Raw genomic sequence first — 21,830 nt, 5'->3', positions numbered from 1 at the left:
ACTGGTCTAAAGGAAAAAATCTATGAGAAACCTAAAATCTTTATGAGGGGTCAACAAAGGGTTGTACAGCCACATCCTCAAGGCCACATTTTACTGGCAATGCAGGATTTGATCTTTGCCCTGAGCCACTCCTTCCTTCCTTCCTTCCTTCCTTCCTTCCTTCCTTCCTTCCTTCCTCCCTCCCTCCCTCCCTCCCTCCTCCCTCCTCCCTCCTCCCTCCTCCCTCCCTTCCACAAGAGCCCAGTTTTTGTTTTTTTTTTTTTAAACTTCGGGTTTGTTTGTTTATTTATTTATTTATTTATTTATTTATGGCTGTGTTGGGTCTTCATTTCTGTGCGAGGGCTTTCTCTAGTTGCGGCAAGCGGGGGCCACTCTTCATCGCGGTGCGCGGGCCTCTCATTATCGCGGCCTCTCTTGTTGCAGAGCACAGGCTCCAGACGCGCAGGCTCAGTAGTTGTGGCTCACGGGCCCAGTTGCTCCACGGCATGTGGGATCTTCCCAGACCAGGGCTCGAACCCGTGTGCCCTGCATTGGCAGGCAGATTCTCAACCACTGCGCCACCAGGGAAGCCCAAGCCCAGTTTTTTTTTTTTAAGATTTGTTTTTTATTTATTTATTTTATTTTTATATTTTTGGCTGCATTGGGTCTTTTTGGCTGCATTGGTGTTGTGGAACACGGAATCTTCATTGAGGCGTATGGGATCTTCCGTTGTGGTACACGGGTTCTATAGTTGAGCCGTGTGAGCTCAGTAGCTGTGGCGCGCTGGCTCAGTAGCCCAGCGGCATGTGGGATCTTAGTTCCGTGACCAGGGCTCGAACCCACGTGCCCTGCATTGTAAGGCAGATTCTTTACCACTGGACCACCAGGAAAGTCCCAAGAGCCCAGTTTTTTTATTTGATCATTTCTTGCATATGAAGTACTCCTCGATGACATCCTTGGCCTGAGACTGTTTGCCATAGTCCCTAACCACCACACAACCAACCACTTTACGGGGTTTTCCCTGTCAATTTTACAGGGACCTACCCATTCCCCTAGTTTCTTGTCATCAACCTTAATCAGGTTGATTTGGTGCTCAGCGCAAAGGGCCTCCACCAACTTGACTTACATAGGCTTATCACAGTTGGATGCAAACGCACAAAGATGGGCCTGGAGCTTGTCTAAGGCTTTGGCAGCTTCACGAATTCCACATGCTAGGCCATCGTGGATGAGGGCGGTCTTACAGCACCTCTTGCAGAGCAGTATTAACATCCATTATACCTCTGGCAGCAATGGTTTCTCGGCTATGTTGGTGGCTTATGGGTGGAGCTGAATCTTGAATGCACCCGGGACTCTGCCACAGCAGGGAAAGAGCTGCCTGGAGCCATTTCTTACTTTGAGCTTATTTTTTGCTAAGATGCGGAAATGAGCAGTGGTTTTATTTTTGAACCCGTCAAATCTGACCCCTTTATATTTCCTCTAAATTCTGTTTGAAAAGGAACCAAATGGTGCTTTTTTTAGTTCATCTCACTACATAGGCAGTTAAAATGAATCAGTTGATACTTTCAACTTTCTTCTTTGTATTTTCCTTAGTCAGATCATTGAGTTCATTAGGTACCGTTTCCACCTTCCACATCACTGCAGGCAATGATTTGCTAATTGTTCTCACAGTACGTAACTGGGGTCCCTTTTCTTCAGGCGCTGATACATTTCTTCACTTTTTCAAATCTTTATTAGCAATCTCCTCAAAACTCTTCCAGCTTCTGCCCACCACGTGGATCCAAAGCCAGTACATATTTTAGGTTTTTGTTGCAGCAGAACCCCACTTCTGGTACCAAATTTTGTTTCAGTTATCTATTGCTGTATAACAAATCACCTCCAAATTTAGTGGCTTAAAACAACAGTGGTGCTTTTGCTCACAATTTTGGGATTTGGTAGGGTTTGATAAGGGCAGCTCACCTTATCTCACAGTCTGTGTGCTGTCAGCTGGGACAACTTGATTAGGGCTGGAGGATTTATTTTCAAGATAGCTCATTTTCATGCGTGGCAAGTAGGTGCTGTCAGCTGGGCATTTTTTCTTTTCCATGTGGGCCTTTCTCATTTCATGTGGCTGTTTGGACCTGCTCACAGCATGGCAGCTGGACTCCAAAAAGAAGGAGGCAGAAGTTGCCAGGCCTCTTAAAGATTTAGCCCAGGATTGGTACAATGTCATTTCTGCCCTTTTTCCTTTGGACAGTCATAGGCCCAACCCAGAATCAAGGAGGTGGCAAAATAGATCCCACCTCTTGATGGGAGTAGTGACAGAGAATATGTGGCTGTCATGAATCCAGTCTACTCTGTTAGGGGTTTTTTTTTTGACAGTACTGAAAAGGCACTCTTGGCTCAAGTTATGAGATGGTGGAAAATAATTGTTTATTATTTGAAGTAAGGTCGTAAGCTCTGGAAGAAGGTTAAAAGAAAACTTTTATATATAAAGAGCATTTTGATATCTGTGAAAATTTTAAATGTTATATTTTACTGGTGGACAAAAGTCATTTTTGGGGGGTAGAATTAATTTTTAAATTCCTTCTCATCCACAGGGAGATCAGCTCGGTGCTTTGTGATCACCTAGAGGGGTGAGATAGGGAGGGTGGGAGGGAGACGCCAGAGGGAGGGGATATGGGGATATATGTATACATATAGCTGATTCATTTTGTTATACAGCAGAAACTAACACACCATTGTAAAGCAATTATACTCCAATAAAGATGTTTAAAAAAAATTCCTTCTCATCAGAATAATACTCTTTTTTTTAATTTCATTTAACAAATGTTTATTAATTATGAACTCTGTGCCAGGCACTGCACTAGGCATTGGGTAGCCAATATTTATTTATTTATTTATTTATTTACTCTTAAGCACCTTTGGTATCAAGATTTGTATGCGACAAGGATGTCTGAATGCACTTATGTATCTTATTTGGTCTTAACACTGACCTGCTTATTTTTAGTAAAAGTTGCCTTCTGTGTTACCAAATGTAGAGAAATAGTCCCCTTCCAAAGATTCCCCTTCTTGAAATAGGGACAAAATGCTGTTTAAGAGTTGTGTGCGATGAAAGGGGGACTCTGGATGGTTTGTTGAAGTGATTGTGGTAAAGCAGAGGGTGAATAATGGGATGAAAGGATCCCAGGTTTTTCTATCATTTGGAACTTTTGTGTGCCGCTCTTTCCAGATTGGCGAGAGAGGACGAAACAGACGATGGTAGCAGAAGTTGCCCAAGCTTTTGCTTATTTACCCAAATCATCTATTAGGTAAGCTCATACAGGCTAGTAAATGACTTCCTGAATTTGTTAAGCACTTACATTAGTAAATTTTTCCCTATCCAATTTGGAGCTCTTAAAATCAAATTAATGCCCTATTACAATAGTGATTCAAAAGAGTTTAAATACATCTTGTAGCTTTAAAATTCATACAATCTGACTGGTATTAAATCTTTGACCTTTAGTTCCTTTTTTAGCTTTGATTTCATGCTTTTGGGTTTCGTTATACGTTATCTTGATAACACTGATAAGTTGTTAAATATTGAAATAATTTGAGCATGTTTTCTTTAATTAGATTGTTTATAAAAATGTTTGGGGCAACACTGGTTTCCCTCACTTGCTTTTAGTTTTACTCTTCCACAGTAGTTGTCAAGTGTGACTAATAATTTGCTTCCTCTTTCTGTCTCTCCTTCGTTCTTCTTTTTATGTTTTTCTTCTTTATTCTCCTACTACCCTATGAAGTCTGGTGGAATGACATATTCAGGAGTGAGATAATGGGTGGTGTGGATGAGATGATTATCATACATGTATTTATGATTCTGTATGAGGAATCCTTCTAGCTTCTTCTTCTTTTTTTAAAATTTTTTTTCCAGCCCAGAAGGTCCACCATTCTTTCTTTCTTTTTTAAATTTATTTATTTAAATTTATTTATTTTTGGCTGCATTGGGTCTTCTTTGCTGTGTGCGGGTTTTCTCTAGTTGTGGCAAGCGGGGGCTACTCTTTGTTGCAGTGCACAGACTTCTTATTGCTGTGGCTTCTCTTGTTGTGGAGCATGAGCTCTAGGCGCGTGGGCTTCAGTAGTTGCAGCATGTGGGCTTAGTAGTTGTGGCTCGCGGGCTCTAGAGTGCAGGCTCAGTAGTTGTGGCACACGGGCTCAGTTGCTCCGCGGCATGTGGGATCTTCCCAGACCAGGGCTCGAACCTGTGTCCCCTGCATTGGCAGGTGGATTCTTAACCACTGGGCCACCAGGGAAGTCCCTAGCTTCTTCTTGATACTCTTCATCCAACGTCAAACTTCCCTGGCATGATATTACCAACAGTTTAGAAAATGATGCCTATGCTCTTCGTTGTCAGAAAATATCATCTTCTGTTTCTTTACAAATTAAAGTTCCATTTGTTTTGGGGTGTCTTAGGTACTCATCAATCCATCAAGCAATTAGTGTGAGTGTGGGAACCAGTAAAGCATTCTGGGGACACTTAGGTGAATAGGAAATGGTCACTGTTATTTGCTTCTTATTATCCGGTCTTCAAATTCTTCCTCCTCAGTCAGATTTGAAAGCTTGGCATGGTTTTCTGAAGGCTTGGATTAGACACCTGTAGAATGTTGGTGGGGGGCGGGGGGGGAGGTTGCTGAGTTATTTTGTTACTCTCCTGTCTTCACAACTGTACTTCACTTGTCATTAAATAGGACCTTACTTATTTCAGGGTTTATACAACCTACTGTAGTCTCACTATTTTGAACTCCAATTGTTAAGAATGTATTTTTGTATGTATTTAAAAATTGTCCTTTATTTCCCTTGGGTAGGTACATAAGTTCCTGATTACCTTCCAGGTATTTTCATAGAATATTCATTTCTGGACTAACTAATTTTAATCCCCTTCAGATTTTCTCATATCCCGCTTTTCCCCATAGCTTTATTAGTAAATTGTCCAAATAGTTACATACATTTACATTCAACAGAATTATTTTTCCACTTGACTTGCCCCCCATAGATACCTAAGCAGCAAAATTCATAAAACCTTTTTAACCATGAACTCTTTAAAAATATAATTCGTAAAATAATTTAATGTAGGACTTGGAAGGGACCTTTGAAATTATGTAATTTAGAGCCCTTCTCTTCTACTGTTGTTGCATAGGTAATGCACAGGTTTGATACATAGAGTTAATATAATCAAAAAAGGGAGGAAGACAGTGCTGCATGTAATTGGAGGATACTTTATCTGTTTTATACCTTCAATCTGCCTTGTTTATTGTTTTAATTGCAAAATGCCCTATGGTGCCCTTTCATTTCTTTGTAAATTATATAAAGCCAGTCTTTCAACAAAATCTGCTTATTTGCCCCAATGGGTATATTTGTTGTGCTTGTGTTAATCTTGATTTTTAACTCTAGTTAACCAAGATCATTTTGACTCCCAGAACTTGTTTGAACTACCACTTTTTATTTTGGTAGCATTTACAAGCTACTTCTAGTTCATCATTTGGGTTGCTTTTAAAAAATATACCCATGAAATCTATAAAGTGCTGATGAATGAAATGAAAGATCTAAATAAATGGAGAGACATACTGTGTTCATGGATTAGAAGACTCTCAATATAGTAAAGATGATCTCCCAAATTAATATAAAGGTTTAACACAATTCTTATCAAAATTCTAGGAAAATTTTTGTAGGTGTGGATAAGATTATTCTAAAATTTACATAGAAAGACAGAGTAACTAGAATAGCTAAAACAGTTTTGAGAAAGAAGAACAATGTTGGGAGAATCACTCTCCAGTTTTAAGACATTTATGTGGCTATAGCAATCAAGATTATGGTATTGCCAGAGGGATAGACGAATAGATAAATGCAACAGAAAAGAGAACTTGGAAGTAGCCTCACACAGGTAGAGCCAGCTGATTTTTGACAAAGCTGCAAGAGTAATACAGTTTGTCTCTTCAACAAATGGTGGTAGAGCAATTGGATAGCTATAGACCAAAAAAAAAAAAACCCCAAAAAACCCTAAACCTTAGAATATATCCATAAATTAACTCAAAATAGTTTATCAATTTAAATGTAAAACATAAAACTGCAAAACTTTTAAAAGACAGCATAGGAGAAAATCTTCAGGACTTAGGGCTTGGCAAAAAGTTATTAGCCATATATACCCAGAGAAAACCATAATTCGAAAAGATACGTGCACCCCAATGTTTATTGCAGCACTGTTTACAATAGCCAGGACATGGAAGCAACCTAAATGTCCATCAACAGAGGAATGGATAAAGAAGGTGTGGTACATATATACAATGGAATATTACTCAGCCATAAAAAAACAAAATAATGCCGTTTGCAGCAACATGGGTGGACCTAGAGATTGTCATACTGAGTGAAGTAAGTCGGACACAGAAAGACAAATATCATATAATATCACTTATATGTGGAATTTTAAAAAAGGGTACAAATGAACTTAATTTACAAAACAGAAACATACTCACAGACTTAGAGAATGAACTTATGGTTACCAGGGGGGAAGGGATTGATAGGGAGTTTGGGACTGACTTGTACACACTGCTATATTTAAAATGGATAACTGGGACTTCCCTGGCGATCCAGTGGTTAAGACTCCACGCTTCCATAGCAGGGGGCATAGGTTTGATCCCTGGTCAGGGAACTAAGATACCTCATGCCATGCGGCGTGACCAAAAATAAAATAAAATTTAAAAAAAATAAAAATGGATAACCAACAAGGACCTACTGTATAGCACAGGAACTATGAACAACCAAAATGGGAAAAGAATTTGAAAAAGGACACATGTATATGTATAACCGAATCACTTTGCTGTACACCTGAAACTATCACAACATTTTTAATCAACTATACTCCAATATAAAATAAAAAGTTAAAAACAAAAAACAGAAGTAGAGTCACAGATGTAGAAAACAAACTTATGGTTACTGGGGGATAAGGCGGGAGGGATAAATAGGGAGATTGGGATTGACATATACACACTATTACATATAAAATAGATAACTAATAAGAACCTACTGTATAGCACAGGGAACTCTACTCAGTACTCGGTAATGGCCTATATGGGAAAAGAATCTAAAAAAAGAGTGGATAGATGTATATGTATAACTGATTCACTTTGCTGTACACCTGAAACTAATAACATTGTAAATCAACTATACTCCAGTAAAAAATTTTTTAAAAAGTTATTAGCCATGTGACCAAAAGCATGAATATAAAAAAAAAGACTGATAAATAAAATTTCATCAAGGGACTTCTCTGGTGGCACAGTGGTTAAGAATCTGCCTGCCAACGCAGGGGACTCGGGTTCGAACCTTGGTCTGGGAAGATCCCACATGCCGCGGAGCAGCTGAGCCCATGTGCCACAACTAGTGAGCCTGCGCTCTAGAGCCCTCGAGCCACAACTGTTTAGCCCACGCGCCACAGCTACTGAGCCCATGCAGCGCAACTACTGAAGCCCACGTGCCCTAGAGCCTGCGCGCCACAACTACTGAAGCCCGTGCACTCTAGGGCCCGCATGCCGCAACTACTGAAGCCCGCGTTCTGCAACAAGAGAAGCCACCGCAGTGAGAAGTCCATGTGCTGCAACGAAGTGTAGTCCCCACTCGCCGCAACTAGAGAAAGCCTGTGCACAGCAACGAAGACCCAATGCAGCCAAAAAAAAATTCATCAAAATTTAAAGCTTTTGCCTGTTAAAAGGGTGAAAAGAGAAGCTATAGACTGGAAAAATATTTGGAAACCCTATATTTGACAAAGGACTCTTATCTAAAATATATAAAGAACTGTCAAAACTCAACAGAAACAACTGAAACGGTCTAATTAGAAAATGGGCAAACAGCACGAAGACACATTTCACCAAGAAAAGATATACAGATGACAAATGAAAATAAGCACTTGTGGACACTCATCATATAATCTAGCATTTGCACTTTGGAGCATTTATCCCAGGGAAATGAAAACTTAGATCCACACTAAAACCTGTGCAAAAATGTTCATAGCAGTTTTATTTGTAATAGCCCAAACATGTGAACAACCTCATGTTCATTAACATGAATGGCTAAACTGTGGAACATCCACATTATGGAATTCAACACAGCAATAAAAAGGAACACACTATTGATGCCTACAAGAACTTGAATGGATCTCAAGGGCATTAGGTTGAGTGAAAAAAGCCAATCTCAAAAAGTCACATACTGTATGATTCCACTTACAAAGCATTCTGTAAATGACAGCATGACAGTAGCTTACTATTGCAGAGGAAGCATGGTTTAGTGACCAGACCTTAAACCAGAATTCTATTTCTGGTTCAAAGTGACCTTGAGGGAAGTGACTTCTCATTCTCATAACTAACAAGCAAATTAAGATAAAACTGACTATTGCTCTGGTGAACTATAGGATATGTTATTCTAAAATTATTCTAATGTTTTAGGCTATGTATAAAACTCTTCACTTACAAGTAGATTAAATACAAAGTTTTGAGGAATTTAGTTATGGCAAGAGTCACATGAAGTAGAAAGAGGAAGTTTGCTTTAGCAGGCATGAACAGTTTTAGTATTTGAGTTTGGGGGTTAAAGTCAAGAAAACTCAGACACAGGGTAAAAGTTTTTCTTATCCTTTCACAGGTTAGTAATTTTGGGAAAACTTTGGGAGAATGGCAGGCAGTTTGCATTTTAGAGATCAGGTTTTGAAGTTAAAAAGTCCAGGGTTTGAATTGCAGCTCTGCCAGTTACTGTCTAAGTTATTTAACTTTAGTTCTCAGTTTTGCCATCTATACAATGGGGCTAATTAACGCCTTTTTGTTAGGATTGTTATGAGAAGGCTATATAATAATACAGAGCTGTAATTACTGATGATAATATTAATTTTATCAAGACCTGGAATGGAATGACGGTGGTGTTAGGAGCAAACAAATAGCTTTGTTTACTCTTCTTCTATGAAGATTTATTTTTAGCCACATAATAATGGTTTTTTTTGGCTTTATAACAAATTGGTTGATATTGTGGTTCCTAAAGCTGTTCTTAATGTGTGACTAAATTGATCAAAATCACTTGATTTAAAGCCAAGAGGGATAAATCTGTTTTTGTAAAATCTAGCAGACCAAAGTATAAGCAGAAAACTAAGAAAAATAAAAGCACACATTTATGAAATTTTATTTCAGTGCAATACCTGTAACATGTTTCTACAGCTATATTCACATAATATCTGAATGAACAGTGAAAGGGTTTAGTTAATTATAAAGATATATTAAAAATCTACAATGTACAATGTCAAATTATCAGAAAATATTCCATATGAATTTTCTTTTTCTTTGCCTGCTAAACTGCAAAAACATTGAAAAAGAGGTCAAGCACCAGAGCCAACATACTTATTTGGATCCTTCCAGCCCTGGTACACTGTAGCAGAGCAGAACAGTTCCAGTTTCAGCCAGTCGTTCACTGGCATGTGGTCAGTTTGAAGTTCCTCTCAACTAGAGAGAAGGAACCAAAAATGCTGACGTCCTCATTTGACTTCATCACTCATGCCTGAGCACATACACCAACACTTCCTGTGCAAAACCTACCCTGACTCTGCAGAGGACACTCAGCCCTCAGCTGATCTGGGTGGGGATGCTGGCTTGGGTTGGTGAAGTTTGGAAAGCGTTAGCCCTCGGTTGGATACCTCACACTGTATGAACATGCCATGTCTCATTACTATACCTTTCATTTCATAGAGATAAGCTTTCAAAGCTTATAATAACAATATTCATTGATCGTAAGTGATTGTTACAGGCCAGTTAGTAGCTCTCAAGACCACCACCCTGTGAAAGTAGTATACTGGATGACAGCACGTTTAAGAAACAGCTAATTTAGAAATATAATGCTATGGAAATTGAACTGAAAAAAATCTGTCAGAATATCTGAAATGTATATATCTTGCCTCCCTAATATCAGTATGTCTGTATCTATCCTACCTTAACACTCCTGGCCTCAGTTTTCTTATCCATACAAAGGGAGGATTTCTAAATTTCTAAGGCTTTGTGATTTTAGCATGTGTTTCTCCAAGTAGTTTTCTCCATGTTTCCACTTCCGGGTTCATAAGCTACATTAATGCTTATTTTATTCTACCTGTCAAAATTTCCTCAAGTACTGTCAAGTACTTTAAGGTAATACACTATTTTCAGTTTGTTATTCTTTCAGAAACACAATAATTTGAAGAAGTGCTGTTGCACAGTTGTACTGAGTCTAGATACTATAGTTTGATTCTGACTACGCCATCTAAATATCACATGAAAGGGAAATTACAATTTGGGTTGAAATTTGCTCATTGGTGCCTCTCCTTTAAAATCCTGATTTTTATTTTTTTTAAAGAAGAAGTCATTTGGGATTGCTAGTAACCTGGGAAGGAAATAGAAGGTCCCTTTGCTTGGGGGGAGATGGATATGGTTTTGCTATTCAGCATTTCTTATGACTTATGACCATGAAAAAATATGCTAAGATTCTTTATGACCTAGTTTTAAAGGATAGTTTGTTATAAATTTAAAGACTATAACTACAATAAAATCACAGGTAGTTGGCCCCATCCTTCCCATTTTACCACAGTATTCTAGAGTTCTCTCACTACATTTTGAAATACCTTCGTGGAATTTTGAAATTCGTTACTTGCGTAGTTCTTTGAGGCTGCATCAGTGCTAGAAGAGGAGTTATGAAACATAGCTGTGCACTTCCCCTTAGTTAGTTCTTTACCATGTTGAACAGAAGATGTGTGCCTGTTTGGTGTCTAAATACAGAATGCCTATAGATTTTACTCACAAGTTGTATATCCAACGAATTCCTCCACAAGCAGGAAATAAGTATGATTAATCAGAAGAATAAAAGGCACTGCTGGATGTTGTTTGAAAGGAATCCTTTATGGGGGGCTGTGAGTATTGTTGTTTTTGCAGTTTCCATTTTTGAAATATCTTAGGTTAAAAACATTTGAAATTTTTGAGTATGCAAAGTATATGAGTAGATGAAGTAACTGGTATTTGTCTCTTTGTTTACTACTAAATTATAAGTAATTTGTATCATTATTGAAAAATTATCCTGGCTCTTGTCTAGAATGGTTTCATGCTGTGATTTTAGCACAAAGGTACACTTTTTCTTATTTTCATGGCCCAAGTACGATTACTTGAGGTAATGGCATTTCTTCCTGTGGATTCATAGCATAGCAGTGTTCCCTGAGAGCAGTGAAGGTGAACTGTGCTTTAAGTGCAATCACTGTTGACCTTTCTTAGCTGAGCCGTTTTATTATAACCTCATTCCTTCTATTTCTAGTTTCTATTTCTCCTCCTTCCTTCTGTTTCTAATATGTAAAAGCTACACTTCAAGTTTCTTAGAACTTATTTGTGCACTTAATATTCTCTCATTCATCAGTTATTTGGGGATAAGATTCCCTCTACTTCTAAAACATCAGCAAGGTACACTGGTAATGCACAAGGTTAAGGATTTCTTGAAATTACATATGATTTATTGGACTCTGAAGTCAGTTGACTTGCCTAGATCCTCCTAGCGTTGTAGCTTTAATGTTCTCATGGTCTTTTTCTATTTAACTGAAAAACAGCGTTAGATGAATGTTTTGTTCAGAGAAACATTTTTAAACAGAGATTTTTGATTTGTAGTAAGGAGAAAGAAAATAAAAATTTAGGTGTAACTACTGATAACATTTTGATGTGTTTTTCCTCTTTGTATCTGTTGTTTGGCAAAGCTGAGGTCGTAATTTACATGGATTTTTAAAATCATGCTTTACCCTTCCCATATAACATTAGATGTTTCACATTACAAAATTTCTTAGTAAAAATTCAATAGCTGTATGATATTCTGTTAAAAAGTAGTACTTTAATTTAGTTAATATGTCCTCCATTGTTAGATATTTAACATCTTTCAAGATTTTGGATTATAAATAACTGAGAGAACACCACCATTTTTTAAAGACTGTCTTTGCAAGGTGCCTTGAGGGGGGAAAAGTCCCATTGTGTTTGTATTCTTGATTTAAGATATTAATAATAGCTATACCTTAGAATTTTAAGGACATTGAATTAGGATTTTAAACAAACGTGTTAGGTTCCATGTTTGTTTAAACTTACGAATCACACATTTTAAAAACTTTTACTTCTGTGTGGCAGGGAGCCTATGTGCTACCTATTTTTCAAATGTAGATGACATTGCTTTCTTCATAGAGAAAAACTGGAGTGGGATCTATAGAATATTTGCAAATAGGTGATCACTGAGGAACATTGAAAGAGAACTTCCCTAACTAAGGCAGGTTCTTCTATGCCACAAGCCTCATGTGAATGGAAAACTAGATCTATGCATACAAGTGTGGGCTATGAAAATACTGGTGCTGGGAATAACACAGATTCACAAGACTTTAGCCAAAGCCTTTGGTTTTTCTTTGTTTCACTAGGTTAGAAATGGCCTCAGATTCTCCCAATAATTCAGCCACAAAAGAAAGAAAAAGCTTGTTGTTCTTCGTTCCCATTGTATAGAGGCCCTATGTCACAGACTTGCACCAACGTGGAGTACTGGCCTACCTTGTGGAATGAATGGAACTGAGTTTAGAGTACTTTGAGTTACTTATAAATTCTTAAATGTGTCTTGCATTTTAAAACTTTATAGGCATGATGATAAATTTTAATAGAACACAAATAGCTAGAGTAATGTGAATATACAATCAAAATATGGAAGTTTGGAGTCTTATTCTTCAAGTAATTACTTTGGGTTGGAAAATTTGATTTCAGGATTTTAGGGGATTTATTTTTTCTTTGCCCTGCTCTGCGTCCTCCTCACTAGTTTCGATGGTAATATAAGTTACTACCCGACTTTTCTTTATAAATGAGTAAAATTTTATTGAACATGTATTATACTTAGAAATAGTCATTTCTCCTAATTTTTTTTTTTTTTTTTTTAATTTATTTATTTATTTATTTATTTTTGGCTGTGTTGGGTCTTCGTTTCTGTGTGAGGGCTTCCTCTAGTTGCGGCGAGCGGGGGCCACTCTTCATCGCGGTGCGTGGGCCTCTCACTGTCGCGGCCTCTCTTGTTGCGGAGCACAGGCTCCAGACGCGCAGGCTCAGTAGTTGTGGCTCACGGGCCTAGTTGCTCCGTGGCATGTGGGATCTTCCCAGACCAGGGCTCAAACCCGTGTCCCCTGCATTAGCAGGCAGATTCTCAACCACTGCGCCACCAGGGAAGCCCCAATTTTTATTGTAACTTTAAAATTTAGGATCTGGTTGCTATTAAACGCCGGATTATATGTATACATATATATTTTATATTAAAAAGAAGTCGAAGTAGGATTTATTATAGGACCTGTAGGTTTTATTCTCTAATGACAAGTATGAATAGACTTATTTATAAGACCAAAGGAGACTCAGAATTAGGCTGAAAACCACAGTAGTTCAAGGGGTTTTTTTTTGCCCCCGTTGTTTTTTAGGCATCTCAACCTGCGTATGCTTCTTCAGAGCGTGCATACAGTGCACACAGTGTTCTCAGGATCAGCTTTGTCACTGAACCAATTGGACTCCTGTCCAGCCGTTTACACACTTCTTGGCATTTCTCCTGCCCATTTGTTTTCATCTTTCCAACTCATTTGCTCCTCTGGCATTAGGACCAACAGCTGCAGTTGCACATGGGGTCCGTAAAGTAGCTGAATAATAAAATGCTATGACCTGGTTCTTGTATAGTCTCAATGATGACTGTGTTGGTAACTCAGAAATGCTGCAGATATGTTTGGCAGGGCAGGTGAAACATTATCTTTATTTTACAGGAAGAAAGTTTATGTATAAAAAGTATTGGTAATTGATACTGAGTGATATAAGTTATATCTCCTAAATCCTAGTCTTATTGTTTACTGAGTACCTATTAGACACGGTGCTTTGTGTTATATGCACATTATTTCTAATCCTTAGAATAATCTTGTAAGATAGGTGATATGACCATATTTTTCAGGTGGAGAAAGCAGACTCAATGAGGTTATATACCCATATCTACATATTCAGTATTACATGGTAAATAGCAGAACTGGAATTCAAGTCCAAGATCGTCTGTTTCCAAAGATTGTAACCTATCCATTACACACACTGTACAGCAATTTTTTGTGTATGTGAATAGTATTTTATTTCCATTTTGCTGTTGATGAACATCAATTATTATGTAATGAAAGGTTCTATGAACATTACTGTACATCTTTTAGTGGAATTATTGCATATGCGTATGTTCAACTTTAGGAGACGTTGCCTAAAGGTTTTCCATAGTGGTTTTAGGGTGTGAATATTCTAGTTCCCCTTCCTAGCCAATACTTTGTTTGTCTAAAAAAATTTTAGCCATGTGGCAGGTATCTAGTGGTATCATTTTGTGATTTTAATTTGCACATCTCTGATTAATGATTTTTATATGCTTATTGGAGACCTTTTGTGAGGTTCCCAATCGAAGCTTTTGTCCATTAAAAAATAGGGTGGGAGCCAAAAGTAAAAAGAGTGAAAAAGAAACATTTAATATAAAGTTGGGCAGTGATAAGTGCTATTAAATAACAAAGACCAAGGTACTAGGATCGATAGAAAGGGACAGAGATGGGGTTGTGAGGAAGGAAAGACCTACCTGAGAAAGTGGCATCGAAGTGCAGATTTGCATGAATTGTGTTACGGAAGCAAGAGGAAAATCTAGATGAAACGTTCTAGGCAGAGGGAACTGCAAGTGCAAGGGACTTGAGGCAGGAATGAGGTTTGGCAGTAAGAACTTGGCAGGGAAGTAAGTATTTAAATTCCTACACAACTGTTCAGCTTATGAGGGAAGGGAAGGTCTTTACTTTTACCCACCTCCAACCATACACTCAGTAAGATATTATTTGGCTTTTTTTCTTATTTATAAAGATCAAAGGCTTCTATTCAGTCAGTGGGGTTCCATGTTTGAACTAATAACTTCATATTTGGCCAACTAATTGCTGTATAATATCTAAACACATTTACTGGTGATGTTTTATGAATGTTTATTCAGTGAACATTTATCGAACAGACCTGATTGATTGGATGTGTGGAGGAGGGAGAAGGTGGAGAAAGAGTTGCTGATTAAAGCAAAGAAGAAAGGAGTTACTGGAGAGAGTCCTAGGGAACCAGGAGAGTTGGTTGTGAGGGGGCCCAGGAGGAAAGAATGTCAAGAAGGAGAACGAGGTCAGCACTGCCGGGTGCTCCCAGAGAAGTACAGGGGTTCAAGAACTGAATGGTGACCTGTGGGTTTGCTGATTGCAATGTCCCACTGGCCTTGGTGGGAGCAGGATCAGGTGCATGTTAGACCGGTAGGCTAAGGAGCAACTAACTGGTGAGAAAGTGGAGGCAGTGACCTTGGAGTTCCCACTTTTTGAGAACTGTAAACAAGAAAAGGGATGAGATTAGATAGCTTGACAAGAATATAAATGGAGCCAAGAAAGAACTTTTTTGTTTTATTGATATTTTGGGTTTTGGGGGAGGGGGAGTTTGAAAGAGACTTAAGGATTTTTTTTTCCCCATAACAGGAAGTCATCCTTTGCTATTCTTGTCTCAGAGTAGACAGTTGTGTCTCCCTTCCCCCTGCCCCTTTAAACATGTTTAAAACTTCTTACAACTATATGGTTTTCTAGGTATTCAAAGGTGGTTCACCTATGTGCTCTAACTGATCTTCTTGAGAGGGAGGTACCAAATATTCATCTACCTGTTTCTTAGATGAAAGCTTCAAAACTCAGAAGTTGTAGCTGAGAAGTCATTCCCCACTGATAAGTTGTGGGGCAAGAATTTTCTAAGTATACCCTATCTTGCCCAGAGTTTGGGAATCTGTATTCGCAGCATTAACTGACCATGATTTGCCCCGTATTCAAGTGGTTATCCTCTGGTTACCCCAAAAGAAAATCCAGGGTGTTTAGATATAATTCATAAGGCAAATTAGGAAGCTTTCCCAAATCCCCCTGCACACACACCCTTCTCACCCACCTGTGCACCCTCATATATACACACACACCACTCATCCCGCCTACATAGCTCTGCCACACACACAGCCTCAAATGTTCACAGTTGGATACACCTTAGTCCTAGTCTCAAAGGACCCTTGCCCACAAAACTAGACTACTTTCCTCTTTCTGGGGTTGGATTTGGGATAAAAAGGTAAAGTTAGGTTAGAAAGAATAGATTTTATGAGATCAGATGAGAGACCATAAATACAGGCATACCTTGTTGTCTTGTGCTTCACTTTATTGAGTTTTGCAGATATTGCATTTTTTACAAACTGAAGGTTTGTGGCAACCCTGCGTTGTCAGATGATGGTTAACAGTTTTTAGCAATAAAGTATTTTTTAATTAAGGTATGTACATTGTTTTTTTAAGACATAATGCTATTGCACACTTAACAGACTACACTATAGTGTAACCATAACTTTTATATACATTGGGAAACCAAAAAATTCATGTGACTTGCTTTATTGCAATATTTGCTTTATTGCGGTGGTCTGGAACCAAACCTGCACTATCTCAGAGGCATGCCCATAAATCCCTAGGTTTCAACAATAAGGGTTCAGTTGATCATTCGGTTTTTGCTGAATTTGCTTTCGTTCCCAAAGGAAACCCTGTAGAACTTATGCTAAATAGTTTTTGCATAGCTTTGATCTAGAGCAATAGATGTTTGTATGCTTTGGTCCTTCAGGATAGTTTTTGAGTTGTGAGGATTAACTGTTCAGCGTTGGATTTTATGAGCACAAAACTGGGATTGACATAATTTTCATAGTGGCCTGATCTCAGCACCTAAAGTATAAAAAAGAAGGTTCAAAATGTTGATATTTTGATAATTTTTACAGAATGATGTTTGTGTGGTATATCTTTTTCACTTACCTAGTACTAGACATCTATAACAGTTGTTAACGCATTTCCACCTCTCACCTCTCAAAGAGGTGAAAGTCTTTGTTGTGGGAACATATTAAAAACTCATCAAGAGAAAGGAACCAGTGTCTCCTTTTTCTGTCTGTAGAGTTTAGGTTGGAACTTTGCAAATTGTAGATCCCCAATAAGTCTTGTTTATAGAACATTCTTTGTTCTGAATCCTTTTTCCACTTGTCACAAATATTTGTAAAAATATAGTTACTAATATAATTAATGTATTAACATAAATATATATTATGTTATATATATGTACTCCCCAAAGAGAGTCTTCACTTTCATATATTTCAGAAAGTTTCTTAGACAAAGAAAAAAGAATTAAAACATCTAGATTCCGATTTAGATGCATCACTTCTTAAAAGAATGTGGATAAGAATGAAGAATGGGGAAGGCAACAGACTAGGACCCAGGTATTTGTATACTTTCCTCCAGCCTCTGTTTTAGAGTCAACATTAAATATATGGGAAGAGAGGGAATATTACCCTAATGAAGATAGCAATAATCTCATGATGTGAAGAATTGGATCCCATTATTCTCATTTGACTAAGATATATTATCCTTATGATTTTAATAAAAAAATATCCCTGGGGCATTGGTAGAACTGGGTTAGAGTCCCAGTGGTTGGACTTTGACAAAAAAGGTCTAGCACTCTGAGACCCTCTGACATAGACTTATCTTCAATACTTGTTTTCTTTGCAGTGTGGTAGCTGGGAAAGGAAAGTACTTCTCTGATATGCTAACCATATCAGAGGAATGATGGGCAATTAAAAAAAATGCTTCCGATTCCGGAAGTTGCTTTTTGAGGTAGTGTGCGGGATAGTGTGGTCTTTTTGAGCTTCCACCATGGCGTACTGGGGCCAGGGCCAGAAGGTGCAGAAGGTGATGGTGCAGCCAATCAATCTCATCTTCAGATACTTGCAAAATAGATCTCGGATTCAGGTGTGGCTTTATGAGTAAGTGAATATGCGGATAGAGGGCTGTATCATTGGTTTTGATGAGTATATGAACCTCGTATTAGATGATGCAGAAGAGATTCATTCTAAAACAAAGTCAAGAAAACAACTAGGTCAGATCATGCTTAAAGGAGATAACATTACTCTGCTCCAGAGTGTCTCCAACTAGAAATGATCAATGAAGTGAGAAATTGTTGAGAAGGCAATACAGTTTTTTTAGGTGTCCTTTGTTAGAAGTATAGTTCTAAAGCATTTATTCATATTGTTTTGCTCACCTTTATGTTGTTACCAGATGACAATAAATGCTGTGGGATTGTTTTTATTAAAATATTTACATTGTTTCCTTTAAAAAAGAAATGCTTCCATCAAATCAGGCTAGACTTTTTACTCCATCATTGTTTTTTGTTTTTGTTTTTGTTTGTTTTTTGTTTTTGGCCACACCGTGTGGCTTAAGGGATATCAGTTCCCCACCCGGGATTGAGTCCAGGCCACAGCAGTGAAAGCGCCAAGTCCTAACCACTGGACCGCCAGGGAATTTGTTACTCCATCATTGTTAACACCTTGCAAACTGGGCAGAGAAGGTCCATTTATTTCAATGTTTTCTTTTGCTTGTCAGGTACTTCGTACCTTGCAAATATAATTTTGCTCTAAATCATCTTCATAGAACTAATAGAACTAATTGCAAAACAGTCAAATAAAAAAAATCTTACATAGAATGTTAAGCAAAAATACAAAATTCTTGGTACACACTGAAAATATCTAAGAAAATGTCACCTCTTTACAGACGTTGCATTTTGTGTTTCAGTGTCTGTGACTGGTTAACTCTGTTGTTTAACCTGGTGCTTCTTAGGCTTACATGATAAATTTATCTCCAATTAGGATAGGTAACTTGAGTCTGTTTCATATTCACAGACAAAACCCTAACAGTATCCACTCACTTCATAATATGAACTATTTGTCAAGAAGGAGTTTCAGCAAGAAAAAGAGAATGTGGCGAGAACTGAGCTGGTGGTAATGTTACTCGAAGTGCACCTGCACAGGGCATCTTTGTTGTGGGTACAGTTGCCATCTTACCTGGTACTTTAGTAATACCTCCTGCTCAGACCTTTCAGTCATACCACACCTAAGGGTTGTACCCAGAAATTTTTAGTATGCCATTTCATTTTGGAAAACAAATAAATATTTGTTCTTGTCCTTGCTGCTCTAGCCCCTTTCTCCTTTTCTGCTGAAACCAGTAAGAATGAGGAGGGATCCTCCTTCCTCCAACATTCATTCTCATTAGTTTAGAATAGAAGAGATCTTTGAAGATGATCTAACCTAGTTCTCTCATTCTGTGACTGAAGTGCACAGGACCAGAGAGGGCAATGGCTTGCCATATCATACCAGTGGTTAAGCAGGGACTAGAGTCCAGGTTTCTGAATTTCTAATTAGGGAGTCTTTCTATCATTGAGCTTTGCAAAAGCTAAGGGCTTAAAAACATTCCAAAAATATGTGCCTAGGTATAGATTCAATAGTGAAGGGAGACAGAACAATACTCCCAAGGTTATTTGATCACTGCTCAGCTGGCACAGTGGCTGCTTGTAACAAGTTCTAGGCAACACTGCGGACTGCCCAGTATTTGAAGAAGATAAATTATCAGGCGTCTCTGCTTCCAACACCTTTTTATCTCGAGAACCTTTATGGGGATTATTGGCTATTTGACACGTGTCCTACAGCTTAAGTTTGGGGACCCTATTATTAGATTCTGAGTAGTGTGGCTTGAGGTGCTGTTGTGGAGACAATGTTAGAACAGCCAGAGGTGAACCTGGAGCTAAAGAGGACACTACTACTTATTTGCCTTTCTTAGATCTGCCTTTTTTGTCTTTCTGAGTAATTCTGACAGAATCAATTTCCTAGAAACTATAAGCCAGATTCTTTTTAGTTTTTTTTATTGTCTTGATAGTTAGTAGATCCACCCAAGAACATAGTGGGGTGAACATTGAAAAATATGTGTAGGAAGAATAAATATTATTTTTAGAAAATTATCATTTATGACATTAAAAATTTTGGAAAACAGAGAAGGGAAAACATCACCATTATTTCTTCCTCACAGCTGCTCTTATAATTTTGAGACACGGAGGCTTAGACTTTTCTTCCTAAGAATCTTTTCTTTTTTATGTAGTTGTTCATAGTGAGTACTCAGTTATGTATTTTTTTCCCTCTACTTCCAGGAGGTAGTGTGGCTTAATGATCAGACCCAAGCTTTGGTCTTCCATGAGGTTCTAGTCTCAGCAGTTAGATGTAGGGCAAAGAACTTAGTTTCTGAGTCTGTTTCCATAACTAAAAAATGAGGATAGTAATACCTACTTCATAATCTCTGTGAGGTTTAAATAAAATATTTGTAAAGTGCTTATTATAGTTCCTAGCACATACTAGGGACTCAGTAAATAGAACATTGTTATTATTATTATTTTTTAAAATTTATTTATTTTTTTTGGCTGCATTGGGTCTTCGTTGGCTGCGTGCAGGCTTTCTCTAGTTGCGGTGAGCAGGGGCTACTCCTCATTGCGGTGCGCAGACTTCTCACTGGGGTGGTTTCTCTTGTTGCAGAGCACAGGCTCTAGGCACGCGGGCTTCAGTAGTTGTGGCTTGCGAGCTCTAGAGCGCAGGCTCAGTAGTTGTGGTGCACGGGCTTAGTTGTTCCGCGGCATGTGGGATCTTCCCCCACCAGGGCTCGAACCCGTGTCCCCTGCACTGGCAGGCGGATTCTTAACCACTGCACCACCAGAGAAGTCCCCATTGTTATTATTATACCATTCACATTTCCCTTATGCCACACAGTCTTTGTGACCATATTTTTATTTTATTTTTAAAGTTTTTTGTCTGCACCCTGCAGCAGGTAGGACCTTAGTTCCCCGGCCAGGGATCAAACCCACTCCCCCTGCACTGGAAAGCGGAGTCTTAACCACTGGACCACCGGGGAAGTCCATGACCATATTTTTTTTTTTTTTTTTAATAAGTTTATTTATTATTTTTGGCTGTGTTGGGTCCTCGTTGCTGTGTGCGGGCTTTCTGTAGTTGCAGCAAGTGGGGGGGCGCTACTCTTCGTTGTAGTGCGTGGGCTTCCCACTGCGGTGGCCTTTCTTGTTGTGGAGCACGGGCTGTAGAGCACACGGGCTTCAGTAGATGCGGCACGTGGGCTCAGTAGTTGTGGCTCATGGGCCTGGATGCTCCGCAGCATGTGGGATCTTCCCGGACCAGGGCCCGAACCCGTGTCCCCCGCATTGGCAGGCGGACCCCCAACCATTGCGCGACCAGGGAAGCCCCATGACCATATTTTTAATAACTGCATGATGTTCTATCAAGTTGAATGCATTCTTATTTGCATAACCATTCACCTATTATTAGATTCTTAAGTTCCCTCTAAATTTGCCCTAGAATAAAAAATTCTTCAGCAAGCTATTATTCATTCAGCAGATTCAGTAAGTAGTCACTGTGTATAAGGACCTTTGCTTGGCACCAGGAGCACAAAGATCAGAGTGGCACAGTCCCTGGCTTTGAGGGGCTCTCGGTTTGTAAGTGGAGATGTGTGCAGAGAACTCTGGCCTGTAGTAAACACTGTCACTGTCCAAGTTACTGAAAAGGTGCTGAGGAGAAGAGACAACGTCAGACTCTGCCTGGAGAGCTCACGGAAGGGAGGAGAGGGTTGTGGGAGACGAATCAAGTGAGTTAATGGGGGTGAGGTGCAGGTTATTAAGGGCTTTTTAAGCCCTCATACAGAATGGAACTTTCATCCTCAGTGCAAGGGGAAAGTCAGTTTTGAGAAGAGAATTCTCATTATCCGCTTAGGTTTTATAGCCTGTACAGGGCAAAGTGGAAGCAGAGAGTTTAATTAGGAAATTATTAAGGAATCCAGGTGAGAGGTGGTATGGCCTAGACCAGGTGGAAGTGGTGGAGGGGCCATATTAGAAGTGGCCATATTGGAAGAAATA

At 38.7% G+C, this 21,830-nt stretch overlaps 1 protein-coding gene and 2 pseudogenes across 12 annotated transcripts in view; 2 read left to right on the top strand and 1 right to left on the bottom strand.

Annotated features, from left to right (window-relative positions):
- Positions 1-21,830, top strand: part of FGD4 (FYVE, RhoGEF and PH domain containing 4) — a 219,791-nt gene that overhangs the window by 59,258 nt on the left and 138,703 nt on the right. The window lies entirely within an intron of this gene.
- On the bottom strand, positions 274-2,548 carry LOC309640702 (small ribosomal subunit protein eS12 pseudogene; annotated as a pseudogene). The gene has a single exon. The product of its transcript is annotated as a small ribosomal subunit protein eS12 pseudogene (transcript).
- On the top strand, positions 12,897-18,340 carry LOC309640706 (small nuclear ribonucleoprotein E pseudogene; annotated as a pseudogene). The gene has a single exon. The product of its transcript is annotated as a small nuclear ribonucleoprotein E pseudogene (transcript).

This window comes from Balaenoptera physalus, assembly GCF_965194825.1.
Source record: "Balaenoptera physalus genome assembly, chromosome: 13".
Lineage (NCBI taxonomy): Eukaryota > Metazoa > Chordata > Mammalia > Artiodactyla > Balaenopteridae > Balaenoptera > Balaenoptera physalus.
Note: the sequence above shows the minus strand (reverse complement) of the source record. Positions and strands in the feature narration are given on the sequence as shown.